This window comes from Muntiacus reevesi, chromosome 13, assembly GCF_963930625.1.
Source record: "Muntiacus reevesi chromosome 13, mMunRee1.1, whole genome shotgun sequence".
Classification (NCBI taxonomy): domain Eukaryota; kingdom Metazoa; phylum Chordata; class Mammalia; order Artiodactyla; family Cervidae; genus Muntiacus; species Muntiacus reevesi.
Window position 1 is genome coordinate 52,114,207 of NC_089261.1, and position 23,239 is coordinate 52,137,445.

The following is a 23,239-nucleotide window of genomic DNA, read 5'->3' on the forward strand; positions in this document are numbered from 1 at the left end:
CTACATATTTACACATACATAAACCCTAGCAATGTCCACGATTTGAATTAACAGATGCCTCTGACACTCCATATGCCCACGTATCTCGTTTTAAATTTGAAACTACGAAAGCTAAGACAGGCCTTTTTAGACCTTATGAGAAATGCCATTTCTCTAAAACTGCTTTTCTTTGAGGGAGTATCATAAATTGACTGACAGGGACGTTAACTGCATTAACTTTTTAGGATTCTTTCAATCCTCTGTCTTTTTCGAAATGACTGTAAATTTAGACGAGTGGTTCAGATGGCTTTTCTCCCCCCACAACAAATAAGAAGATAAATTGGACTGAAACTCTTTTATGCTTTATTGAATAACAGTCGGTAACAAGGCAACCTCAGAAAGAAGATTTTAATATCAGAGGCATGGCATAGATTTAAACATCTCCTATTGCACTAGATAACATATTAAAATCTGTCCCTTCAGTAGGAGATTCAAAATGCCTCTTCTAGACTTTTCGTCAAGAACATTTGACCTTTCCTTTCTCAAAGGAGTAAGACATTTTTTCCCCAGCTCTGTTTTTCCCCAGGATCTTATTTCCCCAACCAGGGTTTGAACCCATGCCCCCAGCACTGGGAACTTGGAAGTCTTAACCACTGGACTGCAAGGCAAGTTCTGTTAAGACTTTTTTTTACCTAATTTATACACAATTTGTGTGCCCCTCCATCTTCACCACAACCTAAGAAAATACTAGGCATTCTGAAGAGAAACTGGTTTAGACTGATTTAAACTGATTTATTGCCGGTTTTCAGCAATATAGCATTCCCTTTATTGGGAATATTGCAAGTCATTGTCACCAAGTTAAAAGGCAAACCTGAGTAATCATCTGCAGGAATCCCTATTGCTTTTAAGTTCAAGAAGCTTCACAGCTTCCTAAAAATATAAACATGAATTTTTATTAAAATAAAAATTCAGGAAAAAATTCCAATGTAAATCTTTCTTAGTCTGTACCATTTGCTTCTTGACTCAGACTTTTTTTCCTTTAAATAATTAAATATCTCCCCCAGAGTCTTGAGGAGTAGTGGTTTTCTTCTGTGTATGTGATTATTTCAAATCAAGTTTCATAGTCACTCTCTCTGTGTTTTCCACATGAGGCAGCAAGCAGGAAGGAGAACCAACCCATTAAAATAATGCACAATGATTTCTGACATTCATTTCCTAATTTGGGGGTAACTTTTCCCAAAATTTCATTAAAATTTTAAAAAGATAAGTGTATACTTTCACAATATGATCAAACTTCTTACAGTATTTTCACATCCCATAAAATTCAGCTTCACCATTTACTGAGCTTCTGGGACCTCAAAATGTCCCTGGTATTTTTCAAATATAAAAATTTCAAGAAGTAGGATTGAAAAAAATAGCATCCACCTAAATATGAATGAAGGCACCATATATAGACCACATATTCATTCACCAGGCATTCAATAATTGCTTACATTAAGTAAGACAGATTCTAGTGGTAACGACAGCGAAAATTATGCCCTCTATGATAAAAATATGATGCCTTCTTTTATGACTCAAATTTTTCCAGAATTGGCAATGTGCTTTTTTTTATTTTTATTTTTAACACTTTCCTTACTCTTTTACCTCATTTCAACTCATTGGCAGTAGTCCTGGACACTGAAAGCTTAAACCCCACTGTGAACACGTATGCTTATTCCAGAATCCATCTGACCTCAGTGTCAGATCAAGGACTGATTCCGGCTCACACACACACAGACACCCAAGTCCCCAAATATTCCTCCCTTCCTCCCCCACCTTGTTCCAAAAATTAACTTCCGGTTATTTTTTCTCAATCATGAGGGGTGGGAGGAGGAGGGAAGTTAGAGAATGAAGAGCTGTGTTTATTCCCCTAACACAATTCGTGTTTCCAAAGTCATTTCATTGAGAACACAGAAAGTGCCATGCAGTTTAATAATAAAGGGAAAACAAACAATTCAAAAATATGGAATATGTGGGTCTTGTACCAACTTTCATATAGAAGTTGAAAATTGCTATTTTTAAAAATGAAATAATCAAATCTGGTTTGTGAGTTTAAAAAAAATGCTTTATACAACTAAATGGGCCTTAGGTTAAACATCTATAAAGTCTTTAGCTATTATGTGATACTAAATTTGTTTGTACCACATACACTTATTTAACTAAGCCAGGTCCTTTATCTCAGTTATTTTAAAAAACTCAAAAAATGTCCAGAGTAAAGGGAAGATAATTTCACAAATTCCTATGAGAAACAGTCCTCTTTAAAGGTTTTGTTACAGAGGCAAAGAGAAATTGGGAATTGAGCAACGTGCTTTATTGACTATGCCAAAGCCTTTGACTGTGTGGATCACAATAAACTGTGGATAATTCTGAAAGAGATGGGAATACCAGACCACCTGACCTGCCTCTTGAGAAACCTGTATGCAGGTCAGGAAGCAACAGTTAGAACTGGACATGGAAAAACAGACTGGTTCCAAATAGGAAAAGGAGTACGTCAAGGCTGTATATTGTTACCCTGCTTATTTAACTTACATGCAGAGTACATCATGAGAAATGCTGGGCTGGAAGAAACACAAGCTGGAATCAAGATTGCTCGGAGAAATATCAATAACCTCAGATATGCAGATGACACCACTCTTATGGCAGAAAGTGAAGAAGAACTAAAGAGCTTCTTGATGAAAGGGAAAGAGGAGAGTGAAAAAGTTGGCTTAAAGCTCAACATTCAGAAAACTAAGATCATGGCATCCAGTTCCATCACTTCATGGCAAATAGATGGGGAAACAGTGGCTGACTATATTTTTCTGGGCTCCAAAATCACTGCAGATGGTGATTGCAGCCATGAAATTAAAGGACACTTACTCCTTGGAAGGAAAGTTATGACCAACCTAGACAGCATATTAAAAAGCAGAGACAAAAAATAAAAAAATTTAAAAAAATAAAAAGCAGAGACATTGCTTTGTCAACAAAGGTCCGTCTAGTCAAGGCTATGGTTTTTCCAGTGGTCATGTATGGATGTGAGAGTTGGACTATAAAGAAAGCTGATCACCAAAGAATTGATGCTTTTGAACTGTGGTTTTGGAGAAGACTCTTGAGAGTCCCTTGGACTGCAAGGAGATCCAACCAGTCCATCCTGAAGGAGATCAGTCCTGAATGTTCATTGGAAGGACTGATGGTGAAGCTGAAATTCCAATACTTTGGCCACCTCATGGGAAGAGCTGACTCATTGGAAAAGACCCTAATGCTGGGAAAGATTGAGGGCAGGAGGAGAAGGGGTCCACAGAGGATGAGATGGTTGGATGGCATCACCAACTCAATGGACATGGGTTTGGGTAAACTCCAGGAGTTAGTGACGGACAGGGAGGCCTGGCGTGCTGAAGTTCATGGGGTTGCAAAGTGTAGGACACGACTGAGCGACTGAACTGAACTGAACTGAACTTCTGATTTTATTAATTGTATAAGCTATTTGAAACATGTACACTAAATTAAGTTCATTTTTTCTTTACTAGCAATACTTGGGGGCCTGAGATATCTAGATATCAACATTTTGCTTGGCTTTTACATGGAAGCCTAGCCTGAAACACTATAATTAAAAATCTACCTTGCTCCTTCCTTCCGTAGATAAGTTTCTCCAAAAAATTCAAAGGATTTCCTTTCCTGCTGTTTCTCTCCTATAATACACACTAGACAACCCACTTCTGCCCCCACCACATCCTCCAGCTGCTCTCTCTGTATTACCAGTGACCATCCAACTGCTAAACTTTTAAAAATACCCTTCAGTCCTTATCCTAGTTACAGAGGTTGACTCTTTCCCCATCACTCATCCTTGGAAACTGCGTGAGTGTGACTTCCTCCATGAAGCCTTACCCAACTTGCGCCCCAGTGGCGGCCCGGGCACTCCACTCTCTCTGCTCCTGGATCAGCTTTTCACATTCTAAGTGAATTTCCATGCCGCACGTTACCCATTTTTTGTCTCCTCCACCAACTGTACGCAGGAGGGATTCAATTCATCTATCTATATACCCACATCACCTACCTAGTGTCCAGACTTGGCTGGCAATCTATGCAACTTTTTCCACCTCAGAAAGTAGAGCAGAGAGCCCTGGATACACAGCCTGACAGCTCTCTCCCATGGCATTTAGATGGAGAGGTTTTCATAAATGCTGGAAAGAGTGTGAAGAAAAGGGAACCCCACTGCTCTGTTGGTAGGAATATAAATTAGTGCAGCCACTATGGAGAACAGTATGGAGGTTCCTCAATAAACTAAAATTAGAGCTATCATATGATCCAGCAATTCCACTCTTGGTCATATATCCAGAGAAAATCATAATTTGAAAAATACATGCACCCCAATGTTCATTACAGTACTATTTACAATAGCCAGGATATGGAAGCAATACAAATATCCATTAACAAAGGAATAAAGACGATGTGGTACGTGTTTACAATGGAATATACTCAGCCATAGAAAAGGACGAAATAATGCCATTTGAAGCAACATGGATGGGCCTAGAGATTGTCATAATGAATGAAGTAAGACAGAGAAGGATAAATATCACATGACACCGCTTATCTGTGGAATCTTGAAAAATGGTACAAATGAACTTATTCACCAAACAGAAAAAGAGTCACAGATAGAGAAAACAATCTTTTGGTTACCAGGGAGGGAAGGGGGAGGGATAAATTGGGAGACTGGGATTGACATATGCATACTATTATATATAAAATTCAGCTTCCCTAATCTGCCTACAGTGCAGGAGACCATAGTTCAATACCTGGGTCGGGAAGATACCCGGAAGAAGGGAATGGCTATCCACTCCAGTACTGGATAGCTAACAAGAACCTATTGTATAGCACAGGGAATTCTACTCAATACACTGTAATGATCTATATGGGAAAAGAATCTAAAAAAAAAAAGTGGATATATTTGTATGTATAACTGATTCACTGTGCTACACAGCGGAAAGTAACACAACATTGTAAATCAACTATACTCCAATAACAGCTCTTTTTAAAGATGGAGAGATTTTGCCTAATTCCTTTCTAAGCACACACCAGCAACGTTCTCAGCTATTCATTCCTCAACCCAAGCAAAGAGGATGCTCTTTCAGCCCACTGTGTCATCTAGCATCTCAGGACTCCTTTTATACCTGAAATGGAGCCTGAACAGAAGTGAGGTGCATGGTGGCAAGAGGGCAGGGAGGACAGCAGAAGCCTCAAAAGTTTTCAAAATGAGCTCACTTTTTCTGCCTCGCTCACTTCTGCAGCTTCATCTCTTTCAGAAGCACTGACACCTCCTAGCCATCTAATCAAGACAAATCTTTCATGCGGTAATTAAAATACAGCTCATCTTCAAGGGGAACAGAAAAACAAAGGCTGAAACAATTAGCTGACTGCGTGAACAGCATGGTTCACCCCCCTCCACCCCCACCCTTTCCCCACTCCTTTCAATTGCTTGCTTTTAAGTATTTTCTGTTGAAAGGTAAGAAACTGCACAGACATTCAGACTCAGAAATAGTTTAATTGAATTTCATATGAAAAATGTTTAAGACTATTTAAGACGAATGTCAGGTTCCCTGCTTGGCCAAAAATGCACTACGCAAGAAAAGGAGTCAGAGATACTCACTAATCTATTATGCTCAGGTTAGAAGAGAATATTGTATTAGCATGCAAAAGGACACAGGGAAAGACAAGCTTCCCCAGAAGGAAGACTGCAGAGGAGAGAGGTAATTTGTAATAACTCAGAAGGTGGAAAATGAACTTGTAAGACTCATAAGTCTCTGTGTGCCTTGATTACGTAGCACTACTGCAATATTATACTGTATATTCATTTCTATTGTATTAGCCTTTGAATAGTCCAGTGTTTTACTTGGCGCTCTGAGCCACCTGTCTTTTCTGCAACATCCCCTACCAGCACACTCAAGCATCAGCGCTCAGGTTTTCTAAAATCTTTTAACCATTGATGACTGCCAGCCGTCAAATTAAATTCAAAGGGTTCAACGTAGCTCCAGCTTTTAGCTATATAATTTAGTAAGAAGGCCCAAAGCACAGGCAACCTAATTTGCAGTTCACCAATGAATACAATTTCCTAACAAAATCTGCCTGAAATCTCCTTTTGAGACTCCAGAAAAAAATACACTTGTAACACCTGTGCATCTTCCTTCTGGCACCCACTCAAAAAAAAAAAAAAAACAGAACGCCATACCTCATATAAGATGGCAGAGGAAAAGTATCAAATGCATGGACTTGTTTTTATTACCAGGCTATCTGGGTCAATATAGTCAAAGCTATGGTTTTTCCAGTAGTCATGTATGGAGTGAGAGTTGGACCATAAAGAAGGCTGAGTGCCAAAGAATTGATGTTTTTGAACTGTGGGGCTGAGGAAGACTCTTGAGAGTCCCAGGACTGCAAGAAGATCAAACCAGTCAATCCTAAAGGAAATCAGTCCTGAATATTCATCAGAAGGACTGATGCTGAAGCTGAAACTCCAATACTTTGGCCACCTGATGCAAAGAGCCAACTCACTGGAATAGATGCTGATGATGAGAAAGATTGAGGGCAGGAGGAGAAGGGGATGACAGAGGACAAGATGGTTGGATAGCATCACCAACTTAACAGACATGAGCTTGAGCAAACTCTGGGAGATGGTAAAGAACAGTGAAGCCTGGCGTGCTGTAGTCCTTGGGGTCTCAGAAAGTTGGACGTGACTGAGTGACTGAACAACAATCTGAGTCAATACAGTCACTCTGTATTTCTTTTCTAATTTAGACTTTTTTCTATATTTTCTAAGTCCAATGTTAGCAATATATTCATTACAGCTTGACTGGCAACCAACATGCATGCTCAGTCACTAAGCTGTGTCCGACTCTTTGAGACCCCACAGGCTGTAGCCCACCAGGCTCCTCTGTGCATGGGATTTTCCAGGCAGGAATACTGGAGTGGGTTGCCATTTCTTTCTCCAGGGGCCAACATAGGCTTAACCAAAATCTTGGCCCTCTGATAAATAGACAGAAAGATACATGATAGATAATGATATGTAGATACCACTGCAGAAAAGCCCAGAGTCAATCGTTTCCTTATCTGTATGAAAGTAGATTTGGCCTCTCTTCCAGAGCCAGACCAGAGTATCAATTCCTACTACTGGTGCTAATTTCACTTCTATCACTTAACCCTGAAGCACCATCGCTTACAGTGTCCCTGTGCCTCTATTTCACTCGTACACTCTTACAGAAGGGAAATAAAGCAGAATAACTTTAAACTGTTAAAAGTCTATAGCTAACTTATAGTATTGTTTTGTCTTATAAAAAGATGGCCCTCTCTTACCTAAGGTCAAGGCATGAGGAATCCTTGAAAAGCGTTGTGAATCTTCTGGGAAGTTGAAAATACAAAATGTCATTTACCTTTGATTTTTAAACTTTATTTCTCTCCCTCTCCCTGGTATTGAGAATTCCAGTTCCTAACCCTAATGACAAAGGAGCTAGGGAAAATGCAGCTAACTATCGCCAAGTAAAATCTGAAAGCTTTCGAGCTTCCTATCACAGAGATGGTACTCACCACTAAAAGAAGCTCCAGAGATAAAATCATCAGGCTCATCTAATTTAATTAATAAATGGCATAATCTGGAAGCCCATCAGAGAAGTCAGAAGGGCCAGCTATACCCACAACAGTGTTAATCACCATCCAGCCAACTCAGTGTAACTCTAGACGTTGAACCACTAAAGTACAAATTGGAGAAAGCCTAATTCCTGATGACTAATAATCTAAATCTGGTTCTTGACCACTCTCCTTTTCTCCGTCACCAGTCCCCGTTATACTTTATAATAGCCGATTCATGGGAAAAGACCCTGCTGCTGGGAAAGTTTGAGGGTAGGAGGAGAACGGGATGACAGAGGATGAGATGGTTGGATGGCATCACCAACTCAATGGACATGAGTTTGAGTAAACTCTAGGAGTTGGTGAAGGACAGGGAAGCCTGGCGTGCTGCAGTCCATGGGATTGCAGAGTCGGACACGACTGAACAACAAAAGTTTATAAAATTTGAAAATACTAGTGGAAAGCATTTGCAGTGTTTTTTAAGCCCACCAAAATACCAGCTTTTATTAAGGTTAAAAGAGGCACCTGAAGCCAAAAGGGGCTGAACTAGAGTGAGCGCTTCCAGCCGCCTCCCACCTCCCATCCCAAATGCTCTCCCTGCCCAGACTTTGGAGGCTGCTTCCTATCCAAAACTATGGCAGAAAATGAAACAAAAGTGAAGGCTGCAATATTTTGATGTTTGCATTTTTATTACAATAGAATAAAAAACATAACTAACCCACTTCATAAAAATGAAAATGAATCTGCTTTTCAAGCATCACCTTGCTCCTCGCTCCTGACGGCACCCATCTCCACCCACTTCAGCTCATAACAAGGAACTGTGTTTGTTAGTGGCGCACCAGACAGAAAATTAATGTAGTCAGCCATTCATATGCCAATTAATTTAGTGAAGCAGCAACTAAATAAATCCAATTCTCCCAAGTCTGAACATAAAAATATCAGGTGCATAGCTGATCCTAGACATAGGAGAAGGAAGAGAAGTAACTAGCATTTGTAAATGTCCATACCTTCTACCTTTTAAATACCTTCAAACACATTGGTAGGCCCTGACACGCATTCTTTCACGTCCAAACTTACAAGAACTCTGCAAGGAAAGAATTACTATCTCCATTTTACATAAACTCGCTTTATGTAGGGAATTTAAATAACTTCCCCCAAATCACAGAACAAGTTTGTGGCAAAGCTGGGATGTACCCAAGGTCTTGCGGATGCCTTGAGTTAAAATGAAAATGAATGAATGATAAAAAATGATGACACTTTATGCATACACTAGATGAGGATTTGTACTTGGTACCTTTAATAATTCTGTTTGAGGTTTTTTTAACACATATATTTTTAAAGATTCTTTTCCATCATAGGTTATTACAAGACATTGAATATAGTCCCCTGTGCAATACAGTAGGTCCTTGTTGCTTATCTATTTTACATATAGTAGATCGTATCTGCTAATCCAAAACTCCTAACTTATACTCCAGCCCATCCCCTTGCTGGTGGTTTAGTCGCTAAGTCGTGCCCAACTCTTACGACCCCATGGACTGTAGCCCACCAGGATTTTCTGTCCATGGGATTCTCCAGGCAAGGATACTGGAGTGGGTTGCCATTTCCTTCTCCAGGGGCTCTTCCCAACCCAGGGGTCAAAGCTGGGTCTTCTGCACTGCAGGCGGATTCTTTACCAACTGAGCCATCAGGGAAGTTCCCCACCCCCTTTGGTAATCATAAATTTGTTTCCTCTATCTGTGAGTCTATTTCTGTTTTGTAAATAAGTTTATTATATCATTTTTTTTGATTCTACATCTAAGCAATACAATGTTTTTCAGTTTTAACTTTGCCGTTATCTTACTATTAACTGACTCTTCTGCTTGTGCTTAGTCATGCAGTCGTGTCCGACTCTCTGTGACCCCAAGGACTGTATGTAGCCGCCAGGCTCCTCTGTCCATGGGGATTCTCCAGGCAAGAATACTGGAATGGGTGGCCATGCCTTCCTCCAGGGGATCTTCCCCACCCAAGGATCAAACCCAGGTCTCCTGCATTGCAGGTGGATCCTTTACTGTCTGAGCCGCCAGGTAACTTATTCTTAGATCTAATCATCTACTTCAGAAACAACTCCATCTGTATTCATACTTTCCCTTGCTTCATTGCCATTTTTCCTTTCCTCGTTGATTTGTCCATGTCTCCCAAAGATCCAGACAGGCAAGATGACTGGATGGGAAGTAATGAATTGTGTTTACTGTAAAATTAATTCTGAATACAGATTCTTTGTTACATTTTATGGATACTTCTCATGTGCATTTGGGATTGGAATAACTTTACAGAGGATTAAGGACCAATAAAATTGCACAAGATATATAGTATATGTGTCAGACATCTAAAAATTCTTGAGAAAGCAATTATACTGAGTGCTGTCTAATAATAAATCCAAATGGACAGCTATGATCCGAACATTTCCTAACAACGCTACCCCCACCTGACTCTGCATTGCAATCTTTGCTCGACTTTCTGCAAAAGAACAGATGTTCTGCTTTGGGTTGAGAAATCAACAGTTACCATTCATATGTTCCAAAAATTCAAGGGCCTAGTGCTGCTGTTTTAAGGATGCTAATTAATTCCAACCCTTATGCTCCAAAATTCTTGCAGTTTTAATCAATTGTCTGCTCACAGGACCTTGGTCCCCAGATCTGCTTTGAAAGCCCCTGGGGAAAAACAACTAGGAAATGGACACTTCACTGACCCAGGGGGAAGAAAGAGATTAATCTAACAGGCTCTGATTTTGTCTGTTTCTTACAGTGTTATCATCACCATCCTCTCTGTTGAATCAATTTGAACAGGTAAGCAGAGCCCAGATGACAAATTTAATTGAAACAGTGCCTAGAGATGACTTGGGTCATATTTTTTCCCCATTTATTTACCATTTAAACAAAGACTAATTTTGGAACCAGCATAGCAAGAGCTATTTCTGAATCTGTTTCTGATTTTTATATTGTTTGTTCATTTGTTTGTTTTTATATCTAGTGTTGATTGTACATAATATCCAGGTAGGAACATGGGAGGAAAAGGAAATGGCAACCCACTCCAGTATTCTTGCCTGGAGAATCCCATGGACAGAGGAGCCCGGCAGGCTATAGTCCAAGGGGTTGCAAAGAGTTGGACACATCTTAAAGACTAAACCTCCACCACCAGGGACATGGTAAAAATGCAAGTTCCTAGGCTTCAAAGTCCACAGAGCAGTGGATCTGTGAAGGCACCAGGGTATCTGCAATCTTTAAATAAATGCTCTATTCTGAAGCAGATGGTCCAAGGACCTGAGGAAAGGCTGTGTTCAACCAAGTACACTCCCGAACATGGATATTAACAATCTGTGGGACCTTTGTCCCAGATGAGAGCGCTCAAGCAGAAAGTGCTGTGAGTCAAGTATGGTATAAAGCCCCATTGCATTTATACTAGCTCTGCTCCAGGGCCCACAGACGTCCTTCATACCAGCCTTTCCTATCTTCTCCTGTGTTTGTATAATCTGGAGAGATAACCACTGCTGGGCCCTGGGACTTGCTTTCTTAACAAGCACCCCAAGTGAATCTTACAAACACTTAAATTTAATGTGTGTGTGTGTATGTGTGTGTGTTTGTGCATGCTCAGTCGTGTCCAACTTTTTGCAGCCCCACAGACTATAGCAAAGAGCCAACTCACTGGAAAAGACCCTGATGCTGGGAAAGATTGAGGACAAGAGGAGAAGCGGGCAACAGAGGATGAGATCATTGGATGGCATCACCAACTCGATGGACATGGGTTTGAGCAAACTCAGGGAGATAGTGAAGGTCAAGGAAGCCTGGCATGCTGCAATTCACAGCATTTCAAAGAGTCAGACACGACTTAGTGGCTGAACAACAGACTGTAGCCCACCAGGCTCTTCTATCCATGGAGTTTTCCAGGCAAGAATACTGGAGCATGTTGCCATTTTCCTACTCCAGAAGATCTTCCTGACCCAGGAATGAAACCCGTGTCTCTTACATCTCCTTCACTGGCAGGCAAGTTCTCTACCACTAGCACCACCTGGGAAGTCCAAAGTTTGATGAGCACTTACATAAAACCAAAGCCAGGGAGTCAGGCAGAACTGGGTGGGAATCCAAGATATTTTGCTTATAACTGCCTGACTCCCAAGTTTCTTAACTCTGACTTAGCCTCTCTGAGCTTTGGGTACCTCTCTCTAGTTTGGAATAATGGTGTTAACCTTCAAACTGTAGTGAGAATTAAATATGATAATGTATGTCAAAATATGTGCACAGGGTAGATATTTGAAAACAGGAGGAACAAGCGGTTTCTCCTTTGGGTGTTGCCCACTTATCCGAGGAGCAGGACCTGTTGTAACTGAGCAGAACTGAGGGAGCCTCCAGGGAACAGACTCTCTGCCATGTCCTCCAGCTGCCTCTTGTCTGTAGGAAAACTTTAACCTCCCAGGCCTTTCCCAAGTTGCAAAGAGTAAATTTAATCAGAGAAGTGAGAAAATGCAGAAAGAAAGAAAAAGAAGAAAGACAAAATAATTATAGTTTAGCCATTCAACACAGTCAAGGACCTTTAGCATGTCTTCAAGGGTTATAGATAATATTCTGAGCCAAATCCTTTGATTCAGGAGTCCCCAACCTTCATGATCTAATGCCTCATGATCTGAGGTGGAGCTGATGTAATAATAATAGAAATAAAGTGCACAATACATGTAATGTGCTGAATCATCCTGAAACCATTCCCCACTCCCCGTCTATGGAAAACCTGTCTTCCACAAAACTAGTCCCTGGTGCCAAAAAGGTTGAGGACCACTGCTGTGAATCATTTTACAGAAATTGAAACCTCCACCAGCTGGAGGAAGTTAACTGTGCACTGCTCACAAGCATGCAGACCCCTGACGGGTTGGAACCAGAAGTTGGATGATGTTGACTCCCGATTACGTCACTGCCAACCCATCAGAAGAATGTCCATGAACTGATCACACACCACACAGCTGCCCTCCCTCATCCAGTCTTTAGAAACCTTTCTCTGAAAGCCTTCAGGGAGTGTTCAGGTCTTGAGCACTAGCAGCTCCTGCTCCCGACTCCTTGCTTGGAGCCCTGCACTAAAGGCTGCACTTTCCCTCACCACCACTTGGTGGCAGTAGACTGGCCTTCCCAGTGGCCTTCCCACCACTGTGGCCCGTTCCCACGACCATCTGCAGGAGTTGATACACAGGACCTCTTTGGTGTTTTACTGAAGGAGAGGAAGAAATGCTATTTTTTGTTGTAGGGGACTTTGGGAGGGGGCTGGGGAAGAGGAGGAAGAAACCGAGAGAGGGTGATCACGGGACCTGTCTGGATTCTCACATTTGACTTCAGACTGTCCCCAAGACAGGAGAAATTAGGGCTGTGTTCTGAAGGAAACTCTTTCTTTCTTTTTCTTTCTTCCTTCCTCCTTTTTTTCTTCCTTCCTCCTTTCTTCCTTTCTTTCTTTTTCTTCCCTTCTTTCTTTCTTTCTGAATTTTGGCCATGCCACACAACTTGTAGGATCTGTTCCCTGACCAGAGATTGAACCTGGGCCACGGCCGTGAAAGTGCCAAATCCTAACCACTAGGCCACTAGGGAATTTCTAGGAATTGTTTTCTTAAGAGACACCCTGTGGCTACATGCCCAGGTCACCCTGACTGGGTGAGGGAGGGAGCTGTGGGATGTGTGATCAGCGCATGGACACTCTTCTGATGGGCTGGTGGTGAGGCAATCAGGAGTCAGCATCATCAAACTTCTGGTTCCAACCCGTCTGGGGTCTGCATGCTTGTAGGCAGTGCACAGTTACTTCCTCCACTTGGTGTGGGTTTCAATTTCTGTAAAACAATTCAAAGCAGCAGTCCCCAACCTTTTTGGCACCAGGGACTGCTTTCACAGAAGACAAAAAATTTTTCCATGGACCAGGGCAGGGGGTGGTTTCAAGATGATTCAAGCACATTACATTTATTGTATTATTATTTGGTGTGCCCAAATCATAAAGTGAAGCTAAGAAACAGGAAGAGAGCCATTTTCCATTTCTGTGTGGATTTCAACGCCACACAGAAACCTAAAGATGGGCATCATTAGAAGAATCAAAAGACAGGACTTGGCGTAAGTATCAGTGACTTCACAGCTGCCGCCGTTAGAAATGGCAGTGGAATGCTCCCCCAGATGGTGCAGAGGGCTGCATGTAAGGGATCAGCACAGAAAGAAAGGAAAGCTTAATTTCTAAAACTGAAAATTCAGTTGTCAGCACATGCCAGGCGTCCCCTGGGAGCCCCACACACCTGGAGAGGTCTCTGTGGACAGCTCCGTGCCTCACAGGACAGAGGAGGGACAGGAGCAGGAGCCCCAGGTCCTTGCCTCCCAACACTCTGCATCTACAGATTGGTGAGGAGTCACAGTAGCAATTTTCATCATAAATGCTAGTTACTGATCCCAAGGGGAACTAGCCAAGCAAGAGCAGAGAAATAAACGCTTTTTTCTTTTCCAGGACTAAATGCCAAAATAAAAGCTCAGAGAGCAGTAGGTAGTGATCATTTCTGCATGGGCTTGTCTGCTGCTGACCTCAAACTCTTCTAACACACCTGATGCTATCTCCTCGCCTGTGTAATAGTCTACTTGACGGAGACTCCCAAAATTTTGATATATGAAGATCAAAAGAGCTCAATATGGTACAGAGAGCAAATAAAAGCACAAAAAGATGAAAGATTTGGTCTATACCTGACGGTCAAACAGCACAGCCATCTGTGAATTATACATTATTCAGACGGGTGGCAGAAAGAATGCAGTAACTCTTGGTGAATTTGCTCGATCAATAACAAGCTGAGTGACCTTGAGCAAGTCTTTTAAACTCTGTAAGCCTCACTATCCACCTCAGTAAAGGGAAAGTGTCTGTAAGGTCTATTTCGTGACCCTCGGGTTCCAGATAGAAGATGCCAGGTGTTGACAAGCATAGTTTAAAGTACCGTTTCCTTGGAATGCCAAGGGAGTTACATCACCCTGCACTTACAAGCATCCAAATGTTGACTGAGATCTTCTGTAAGCAAAAAGAAACACTGAAAAGCCTTGTCAGGCATTTTGTAGTCATTTGGCAACGCAGATTTGAATGTGTCTATCTTGAGCATTCCCAGATGTTTATACCATTTGGACGTGTGGTAAAAAGTTAATGTTTCTCTGAATGAGATGCATCCAGGCCCCTTTCTGGCATTAGAGCCACAGTGAGAGGTGGAGGAACGGGGCAGCTGGCCTTCACAGTGAGAACGACCCACTGTGGTCACCATTCGATTGATGACATTGGCCCTTTGAGTTCAATCCTCTGGGTTCATTCATTGGTTCACCAATAAACAGCTACTGTTCAACTCTCGTAAGCGAAGCACTGTGCAAAGATGTGGGAAATGCAAAGGTGTTATCCCTGCCTTCCATGAATGTGAAATCTAATTTTGAAGAGTTACGCAACTGAGCAATTATAAAAAAAGATAATATACCATGAGTGTCAGTCACATGATTCTAGGCAATAAGTGACACTTCTCTGGTGGATTTTAAATGTATTCAGTATCTTTCTTCAGCTGAATAAGACATCAGTTCTAGATGGAGTGCTCCAAGGTTTTTCCAGTGAATGTGGAATTTGAGCTGAATGTAATGGGGGATGTAAAGAGAGGAATGAATGGAAAAAGGCTCACTCCTGGTAGGGAAATTAGCATAAACAAAGGCACTAAATGAGGAAGTCTCAGAAGCAACCAGAATAGAGCAGATCAAATCCTGCACTGCTGCTCAATGTGACAACTACTTTCAGCTCCTCCTCACTCAAACTAACGGAGAAGGCAATGGCACCCCACTCCAGTGCTCTTGCCTGGAAAATCCCATGGAAGGAGGAGCCTGGTGGGCTGCAGTCCATGGGGTCACGAAGAGTCAGATACGACTGAGCGACTTCACTTTCACTTTTCACTTTCATGCATTGGAGAAGGAAATGGCAACCCAGTCCAGTGTTCTTGCCTGGAGAGTCCCGGGGACGGGGGAGCCTGGTGGGCTGCGGTCTGTGGGGTCGCACAGAGTCGGACACGACTGAAGCGACTTAGCAGCAGCAGCAGCTCTCAAATGAATCCTTATACACAGCAACTTGACTGAGAGCACTTGTTTCTCAAACCAGAACTACTCATTTCATTAAATTAAGTGGTTAGTTGCCAGACTCAAGTTTAGAGATCTGTAAATCCAATCTTTCCACTAACACAAGAAAAAAAATACATATCTATAGATCTTCCCATTTTTGCTCTCATCCAGCAGAATAGACCAGCGTGTAGACCTCTCTGTCTTCTTAACTTTAGGTGGGTCTTCTATGTTTAGCTACTCCACTTGTTTTAATCCACAATAAAGCCACTGGGACACGTCGGGAGCATGAGTGGCAAAAAACCAAACCATGAGGTTTTCCAGTGGAAACCATGTTGATAAATACCCAGACATATCTGGGTTGAGCAGTATAACATCACTCCACTGAGCATGGAAGAAATCACGTTAGCCATCAGCCATCGGGGATACCACAGCCTTACCATAAACTTGCTTTGCAAATCAGAAAGATCTAAAACACAACTCAGCACAGCTGGTGCTGGAAATAAACTCAGGGCTCACACCAACCAGATACATAAACACTGGAAAAGAAAATACCGTCAACGAAAGAGATGGCCTTTATACCACACACCTCGCCATAACCTACCTCCCTCACAACTGAGTTGAATTCACCCTGTTCAATAAGTATTAGCCTACAATAATCCTGATGATTTTTTTTAATATTTTTCAGCACTCTGAGTACTTTAAATTACAAAAGGCTTTTTACAAATAAATTACCTTCATTGCAAGATTTCTACATCAATTACCTCCTGTAACACAGCAGGTCTATTATTTTAAAGTTTGGTGTTTGTTCCTTCACCTGACACGTTCCACCTTTGACAAGTTTCTCTCCATCGGCAGTTTCTATTTATATTTCCACATATTAGTATAACAAATTTAAATAAAATCCTCCACTTGTATCATTAATTAGCATTTGGCAATGGGCCTGATTAAATGCCCTTGGCAGCCAAATGATTTAAGTATCTAAAAGGTTATTTTTATCATTTATTAAGAAAGCCTGTTAGAGAACTATTACCACCAACTTCCCAGTAAGGGGAACTCTTCAGAGTCTAAAGCAGTTTTAATGCCCGTCTCAGGGCTGTGATGAGTAACCAGCAGTCGGCACGGTCAGTTTTTCCAACAGAGGAAAGTTTGTCTAAATGAGAGGAAGTGTAAATGATTTTAAATCATTTAAACTAATGATGAATCATCTCTCTGTCAATCTATGCTAGAACTTCAGGAAGCAAAGTTTTCTCCTCGTTACTGGTAATTTAGGGAAATGTGAATTGAGTTGTTTTTTCTTTTTTTGAAGTATAGTTGATTTACAATGTTTCAGGTGTACAACAAAGTGATTTAGATATACATATGTATTTCTTTTTCAAATTATTTTCCATTATAAGTTATTATAAGACATTGAATATAGTTCCCTGCACTATACAGTAGGTCTTTGTTGTTTATGTTTATATAGTAATGTGTATCTGTTAATCCCAAACTTCAAATTTAACCCTCCGCCCCACCCCTTTCCCTTTTTGTAAACCATAGTTTGTTTTCTATGAACCTGTTTCTGCTTTGTAAATAAGTTCATCTGTATAATTTTTTTAGGTTCCACATAAAAGTAATACCGTATGATACCTGTCTTAGTCTGACTGGCTGCACTTACTAAGATCATCTCTGGGTCTAGAGACCCACTTGCTGAAACTGGCATTATTTCATGCTTTTTTGTGACTGAGTAATTGAACAGGAATTTATCTAAGCAGAAGTCTTAATGCACACTCTTCTGTGAAGCCGGATGTACTTCTCCAAACACCCTGACTGAAAACGCTCTGCCCTGGGCCTCAAACACCTTTGCAGTCTGACTACGGGCTCTCATTCACAGGACCCCTGTGAATGCACCGCTGTCTTGAGCACCTCGCCCAGTGCGTGGCATGTAAGTACTCCATAAACACATGTTCTGTAATAAAGTGAACACGACTAGTTTATATTACACCTTTTAAGAGAGGATGGCATAAAAATAAAGTGGATTCCCATTCATTTTTTCACTTGTTTGTGATTCCATTTAAACATCAGACATAGCTCTAAGAGAATAATGTGGAAGAAAATTTGGAGCAGGCAAAGCAGTAAATCTTGGAAAATCGGCCACTGCAACAGTGTTATCGTTCCCCTCTCCTGAAATGGTCTAGGTAACAAAGAAAGAATGAGTGGGGGTAAGAAAAGAGGGAAAAAAGAAGAGAAATCCATTTTTACTTAGCATAGGAATATACAGTATCGTGCTTAAACATTATCAGTTCAGTAATCTACTGGATTTTCAAGATCTTCTAAAAATTAATATGCATTGTATAAAATGAATGAAAATACTCATTTGCTGTGAGTTTTCCAAGTACAGTGTTGCCTGGTTTTCTGACTCATCAGGGGACTTAGAAGCAATGTCCCATGATGAATAATGCTTGGGTGACTAGAATACAGACTTGGGTGCTGCAGATGGAGTGGTTGACTTACTAGAGAATTTCCTGGGCTTTTGGCACATGAGTAAATATTTGCTGAGCAAAGAGATTTAGGATATATAGACTTCTTTCAGAGAGTTTAAAATCTGGTTGTCTTCAGTAAGAATCTTAGGAGGAAAATAAGAAAAGAAAATATAAAGAGCAATCTGTGTTTCAAGAAAACCTTCAAGAATGAAATTTAAAAAAAAAAAAAAAAAAAACCTAGAAATTTCCAGGATAGGATATGAGGGGAAACTACAAAATATAAGGCATTTAGCATCTGAAAGAACCCCAAACTCTAGGAGGAAAAAGCTCAGAAATGTAATCCACCACCACCTTCAGTCATAGGTGCACTGTTATTCAATTTTAGCAAAAAATTTAAGTAGACATTTATATATATATGTATATGAGGAAATGAATATAAATCTAAGCTATATTGTGAAATAAATATTTAGCCATCAAACCAGTTCATAATCAAAAGTTGGCTACTTTTCAAATATAATTCAACAGTGACTCAGAAGAATTTTAGACCATGTGTAAAAGAGGCTTGAAATAATTCTCTGAATAACAACACTAGGTTTTATAAACACAGATAACACACTGTTCAGTAGACTGGGTCCCCTCCATCTTGGGAGACTTTCCCTGCATTATTTGCAGCCCCTTAATTTTCTTAAGTTTCCTTAGCACTACTAAAAAGTAAACAACCCAGAAAAGGGTTCCTACCCTTTTCCTTGGAACAGTTATGGCAAAAGCATCAGACCAATAGATTGACTGGTGTAAGCTTACTCTTTGCTGGAAGGGAGAAAGATATAGTAGGGATCTCTGTTGAGGGTTTTTTACCTGCCAGGTGCTGAATGAAGGATATTATTTGTATTCTCTCTTAATCCTTATGACCACCCTGCAAATTTGTATTTATAGCAACATTATTTCTATTTTTGAGATAAAAGAATTAAGAATCAGAGATTTACTAGTTTTCACCATGCTAACCATTAGAGGAAGTAGGATCTGAACACAGGTCATTGGACTAAAAATATCTGCGTTCATCCCACTGACCCATGCAGCATCCTTTACTAGAGAAAGTTTTCCATAAAACCACCACATCTCCATTCCGGGCTACGGGTGTGCATTCAATCCCGTCTGACCGCCATCACGCTTAACTGAATGGCCACTACCGGTGACTCGTATAGAAACCACACCAGTGGTTTCTATAACCTGTACTCTAGATAGAGTCACACATCACATTATGTTTCTTGGGCGTACTTTTTAGGCAGCTCTCTGATGAAGCTAACACTGTCTGTTTTATAGATATTTTACATTTGTTTACTTGTCCTATGCTGGCAGTCACCTCCACCACCATCACCAACAATACCAGGTTGTATCTTATTCTCTGCAGCCCCAAACACAGTGCCTTGCAAATTACTGGCAGTAAATGGGTGCTGAAGTAACTGAAATTCTAAGATCACGTTGTATAACCCACATCATATTTGATTCAAATAATTATTGAGCACCAACTCTGTGCCAGATTATATTGTATTTTGTAGTACTATCCATGGTATTTAGTTTTTTTTTTTGTTTTGTTTTTGTTTTTTTTTTTTTAAATATTATTTTATTAGTTGGAGGCCAATCACTTTACAACATTTCAGTGGGTTTTGTCATACATTGACATGAATCAGCCATATAGTTACACGTATTCCCCATCCCGATCCCCCCTCCCACCTCCCTCCAGTATTTAGTTTTTCTATAGTATCTTTGAAATAGTAAATGAGACTCCATTGATTGTGATATCATTATGGATCATTATGACTTAGAGATATTCTGATATTTTATATCTTCAAATTTTGCCATTCAGAGCTGTAAGTCAGTACGGTAAACAAGTCTTTCTACGTGACTTTCCCCCCCTCATGGGGAAAACAAAATAAGTGAACATTTCACACTAAATTTTTTTCCGTTATGAAAATTCTGTTCTTGAGTTAAGTGGGGAACTGCAAGTTTGAAGGAAGATGGGGGACCTAACACAATATTAAGATGCTTTTGTGATTTACTCCCTCTCCTGCTCAGATTTCCCTTCCACCTTTTGTTAAGAGTTCTGAGAACCACAGGCCCCGAGTAATTTAATCCACTGGTTCCTGATCCTTCTCACTTTTCTGTGTGGCTGTTGCAACGTGACCATTCTGATTGTTAAGATATGCGAATCCTTGGGGACGTAATTAAAGAGGCACTGAGATGCTTTCATCAAAGGACAGTCCGTCTGCTGCAGCTCTACTGCTGTTTGTGCAGGCTAACTACTTGGCAGTCCTTTTATGTCCCGGAGTCAATCTGTGTTTAAAGGATGGAGGTGAGTGGGCCGGACAGGGCAGTTTATCTTTGCTGCCTTCCCATTTATTATCACACTGCTCTCACATGGCACTAACTCAGCTGATCAAAATCAAGGACCACATATCACCAGAGCTGTTGGGATGAAAGGCAAAAGACATTCTTTGTTCAATCTACATAAGAGTATTTAAAATAATCATGGCAATAAATCTGATGGAAATGCCCAAACATGAACGTGGCTTATTCCAGAACAGAAATTACTGTCTTCCCTTATTTTATTTTATTTATTTATTTTTTGCTAGCTTCCCACAGCACTCACAGACATCTTTTCAATATATGAATATTCTCAATTATCAGATCAGCCTGAAAAATTGTGTCAGTCCGAACACTCTGCCTGCAGCCAGCACATCTGTGCCTGATTTCAAACAGGGAATGGCCAGTTAACAGCAGGAGAAGCTCAGCTCTATTCTACTTTCTGACATAAGGCCATAACCCTTTGAAAGACATCAGAATAAAGAGGTTCCACTAAAATAGCATTCATCCAAATTGCGCCTTCTCTCTTTCCCTTCTAAAATTCAACACAATCCAAATGTATTAGGTGCCTATCATGTTCCCATAAGGTCAAAGCGAGGAGCCAGAAAAATAAGAATGGAAGACGCAGAGGTAGATAAGAACTTGGAGAGATGAAAGGAAAGTAGCTGCAAAGAAATTCTGAGGATTTTTCAAAATACCAGCAATCAGACCACTGAAATCAAAGAACAAAATTACGAAAGCAGACATTTTTTCCATCCATTGAAAAGCCATGAAAAGTCAATCAACATAAATGTGACAGCCCCGGACCCTCAGCACAGAAAACTTGAAACCAAATTCTGTGCCAGGAAGACAGATGGAATTCATCATTCCTTTGCAGTTTGCTGAGAAAAATACACAGGGCTTTGCATACTGTCCCTTTGAATTATGAGAGTAACATCATTTAACACAGCCATTAAATGCAAGAGCCGTAACATGTATAACAACCGTGTGTAGGTGACAGAAGTCTGAGAAAAATACCCAGGACATCACAAAGTTTGCTGGCAGACTGAACCAAAAAAACCCACACAGGGCTCCCCCACAAAGCTGAAAACCTGTCAGTTCCAACTCCATCTATTGAGAAGACACTAGATGCTCCAACTAGCATCATTCTATAAGCACAAGATCAGAAACATGAAGAGTGGCAATCTCTGTGCCAAGCTCCCACTAGACAGAATAGGCGGTGGGTGTCAGAGGACAGTGGGGGAGGTTTGTGTGACCTATCCACTTTGAAAACAAGAAACGGTTTTTCTAGGGGTCTCTGGCATAGAGTGTTTTTGCTGCAATGAAATGTTATCTCCAAACAAGCCATTCCAGCACACAACAGCGTGAGCTAACAAAGCCTGAAGTCTACTGGAGGCTACCTCCTCACCCTGTTACATTATCTGAGGCCAGTGGCCAGTGTTGCTATGACAACTTTTCAAAGTAGCCTTACTAGGGACCAAACCAGAAAATAAAAAAAGAAAACCACCTTCCAAGCACAGATTATATCTACAGGACATGAAAGAGGGGGTCAGTTCAGTGGAGGGTAAATGGTCAGGACATTTATTTAGAGAACCTCCACTCCCAATTTTGAAAATTGTCAGAAGTCTTCACTTATGCTCTCAAGAAAAGTATCAGGAAATTTCTTTATAAACCTTAATAAAATAATTACATAGGACCCCAAAATTTGCCCTTTCTGATTCCTATGGTCGAAACGTAATTTCCTCTGTTGCAGTACAAGCATCCCCCATTACAGGAGATTTTTATAGCCCACTTGATATTCAAACCCTGTAAGAGAAGAACTCTGATGCAGAGAAGTGGGAAAGGGAGACAAGAAAGTTCCTGGATCACGGTGCCTCCATGGACAATCAAAACACGACAGAGAATGAAAGGCTTTTCCTCTGTTTCTGATTCTATCAAGGAAAAAATTACTTCCCTTAGTAATTATTTATTTTCCAGTTTCTACACATGGTTTCTCGTGATAATTGCTAACTTTGTGAGATGTTAGAACACTGACAGTTCTGTAAAGCAAAGTGCCTTTTGACATTTATGAAGTGCTGATTCTCTATAAATATAGAAAAGTGGTAATCATCACAAGGACTACTCAATGGAAGAGATCAATAGTGAAGACGAATACTCCTTTCATTGAAATTCAGAAGGCAGGGGAAAAGTCTACTTTTTTATCTCTTTGATAAAAGAGCACATTCTGTGACTTGCCAAATAAGATTTAAGGTCAGAGCTATGACACAGGGAAATTTTAGGAAAGGAATCACAGGTCAACTTGGGTCTATTTCCCGTTCTCATATAGACCTATCTATAGATAAATGTAGATGAACACCTTTGGAGACAAGATAGTGAACTCTCTACTGTCACTCACCTTATGATCTTTATTAAAAAAAGAAATCACCAACTGTAGGTAGCTTGTAACAAAATAATCAGTGATATCCATCATAAAATTGCTGGAAAAGCAGATAAGCCTCCAAGAGTGATTTGCAGAATATTAAGTGTAAAAATGTGCCTCCATTTTCAAGTAACGTTTCTTTTTCCTCAGAACCACAGGAGACTGCTGGAGAAGGTACAGTGAGGGTTGACACCTCCATGAAGAGCACCCTAGTTCCAAGTCAGAAGCTTCTCAAAGGGCTGAAGGTAGGCACTGAGGCGTCCTTGGCAGTCACATCCCACTAGGCT